At 48.7% G+C, this 3,109-nt stretch overlaps 1 protein-coding gene across 1 annotated transcript in view; it reads left to right on the forward strand.

The window, feature by feature from the left end:
• Positions 1-1,524: 1,524 nt before the first annotated feature.
• Positions 1,525-3,109, forward strand: part of CECR1 (cat eye syndrome chromosome region, candidate 1) — a 69,839-nt gene continuing 68,254 nt past the window's right edge. The window contains exon 1 of the mRNA XM_011945670.1: positions 1,525-1,743. The gene's annotated coding sequence lies outside the window, so the exon portion shown is untranslated. The remainder of the gene's footprint in view (positions 1,744-3,109) is intronic.

Below are 3,109 nucleotides of genomic sequence, written 5' to 3' on the forward strand. Positions count from 1 at the left end.
ACAAAGTCTCACTCTGTCACCCAGGCTGGAGTGCAGTGGTGCAATCTCAGCTCACTGCAACCTCCGCCTCCCGGGTTCAAGCAATTCTCCTGCCTCGGCCTCCTGAGTAGCTGGGATTACAGGTGCATGCCACCACACCTAATTTTTGTATTTTAGTATAGGCTGGTCTCGGACTTATGTTGTGATCCACCCACCTCAGCCTCCCAAAGTCCTGGGATTACAGGCATGCACCACTGAGCCCGGCCTAGTCTTGAACTCTTGATGAGGGAACCCTTGACCCCTCTGTGTTTTCACTTTCGGATTTCTTCCTGTTTATTAGATGAATGGCCTTGGTACTTTTTGGAGAAAATGACAAAAAGGAGCACCAAGGCCCCAGATGTATGGGAGCTGCAGAACTGAAAGTGCCGTAGGCTTTGGAGGGTAGATTTGGGGTCTGGGGGTAGATCTGAGTGGGACTGGGGAGGAGTGGGGTGCAATCGAGCCTTTAGACCATGCGTGTGTCATGGAAGTCCCTGGTGTAGCCTCCCATGTCTGCATTTCTAATTGGCCTGGATGACGCATCCCAGTGGTTACTTCTAAGAATAGTCACGGCTAATATTTATCAAGAGCTTACTATGTGGCAGGTACTTTGCATGTGTTCTTCCTTTAATTCTCACAATGGACCCGCTGACAATATTATCCACATTTTCAGATGAGGAAACTGAAGTATAGAGAGTTGAAACAACTTGGTCGAGGCCCCACTGCTAGAGTGCTAAGGCTAGGTACAAAGCAAGGTCTGATTCCAACCGTCCTGGGCACAGGAGCCTTGTCTGCTCCACTTGTCCCTCGGAGTGTTACTCTTGCTGGTCCTCTTCACGCCCCAGCTCTTGTCTCCCACCTACTGCCCCCTCTACTGTCCTGTCACATCTCTGATTCCCCCACCAAAACATATATTTTATGATAGCTACTTTTTATCCTCTGCCTAGTGGGTTGCCCGACAGTCCACAGTCACATTTTGAAGAAGGAGAACTTCCCAGAGTTCAGGAACAGATTTTGGAGTGCCTCTTGCGGTGCTTGTTTCCAAAACTAATATGTTGTGGACCTTTCAAAGACACAGCACACACAAACACACACATACCCTCCTTCCAACACAAATAAACCCACGTGCCACTGGGCATGGTGGCTCACGCCTGTAATCCCAGCACTTTGGGAGGCCGAGGTGGGCGGATCACCTGAGGTCAGGAGTTCGAGACCAGCCTGGCCAACATGGTGAAACCCCATTTCTATTAAAAATACAAAAAATCAGTGGGGCATGGTGGCACACACCTGCAATCCCAGCTACTCAGGACGCTGAGGCAGGAGAATTGCTTGAACCCGGGAGGCAGAGGTTGCAGTAAACTGAGATTGCGCCATTGCACTCCAGCTTGGGCAACAAGAGTGAAACTCTGTCTACAAAAAAAAAAAAAACAAACCACATGCACATAAAGTGAAACACACACGAACACACAAACACCCACATGAGCATGCACACAAGCCCCCCACATCAAACTCAAATGTACACAGCAAGCATACATGTAAACTACACACTTGCCACTCCAGCTGCCTCAGCGCTGCAGAGCCCCTCTCCTTGGATCCCTGGTGCACACTGGAGGGAAGTAAAACCTACCCAGACAGGAAGTGAAGCAGTTGGTGAGCTTTTCTGGTGCTCTGCACAGATGCTGGGGCACTAAGCAAACAGCCATCAGTTTCTGGAGCTGTTCCGAGGTAACTGGGGTCCTTTGGGAGCTCTGGGCTGATGAGGTTCAGGAGGTAGCTGGGAAGTCTGGGGTTTGGGCTTGGTTCACCTGCGCCTCTCCCTGTCCCCATCTGAGATGGGTCTGAGACTCTCAGTGGAGGAGTAACAGGCTTTCTCCCCAGCAGGCTTTTGAAAATGGGCCCAAGGGCATTTTCTCAGGACCACAGATGCATGTGGCCTCCACTCTGTCACCCAGGCTGGAGTGCAGGGGCGCAGTCTCAGTTCACTGCAATTTCTGCCTCTTTGAGTTCAAGTGATCCTTGTGCCTCAGCCTCCCTAATAGCTGTGATTACAGGCGTGTGCCACCACGCCCGGCTGATTCTTGTATTTTTAGAAGAGACGGGGTTTCACCGTGTTAGCCAGGCTGGTCTTGAACTACTGACCTCAGGTGATCCGCCTGCCTCAGCCTCCCAAAGTGTTGGGATTATAGGCATAAGCCACCACGCCCAGCCTCCCTTCTTCTTAGTCTGGAAGCAAACTACTTTGTGAAGTTTTCATGCCTCCTCTTTTAAAAGTAAAAGGAAGGCTGGCCAGCATGGTGAAACCCCGTCTCTACTAAAAATACAAAAATTAGCCAGGTGTGGTGGCGGGCGCCTGTAATCCTAGCTACTCAGGAGGCTGAAGCAGGAGAATCGTTTGAACCCACGAGGCAGAGGTTGCAGTGAGCTGAGATCCTGCCATTGCACTCCAGCCTGGACAACAGAGCAAGACTCCATCTCCAAAAAAAAGGAAAAGGAAAAATTTGTGGAGGAGAGAAGATGAAGTAGATATAGCAATAAATTGTGAACAGGGATTGTTTTTTCTAGTATTCAACCAGGCGAGTCAGATTAGATAAACTTCTGTCTGGCAGCCTGGAAAAGTTCACAGTTGCTGGGACACAAATGCTTTTGGGGTCCTTCTTGGAGAGGATGGAGTTGAAGATTTGGGAGCTTGATGGCCTTTGTTATGCGTCACCAGGGAGACAGGGACAAGGGGCAGGGCTGTTGATGGAGAATGCTGCATGGGATAGGTTGGATGGTGACGCAGAAGTCACCATGCTCCTGCCCTAGAGATTTTAGTAGCAGGCAAACGCTGTGGTCAAAAAAGAGAGTCAAGGACTTAATGAAGTTAAAGGGATTCTTCTGAAGTCCAGCACTCTGATTTTGGGGTTACAGCCTCTACAATAACTGCATATTACTGATACTAGTTCATTCTTAAAATTTTCTTTGCTATCTGATATACTACAGAATAACTGAGCTGGAAAGAGTCTTGGATATTAAAATGATTTAATGAGCAGCAAACTTTCTATTTTTATCATATCCTCGCAGCACCTCTATTTACTTAATATTTTTCTTT

Source organism: Colobus angolensis, unplaced genomic scaffold (assembly GCF_000951035.1).
Source record: "Colobus angolensis palliatus isolate OR3802 unplaced genomic scaffold, Cang.pa_1.0 Scaffold242, whole genome shotgun sequence".
NCBI classification, from domain to species: Eukaryota; Metazoa; Chordata; class Mammalia; order Primates; family Cercopithecidae; genus Colobus; species Colobus angolensis.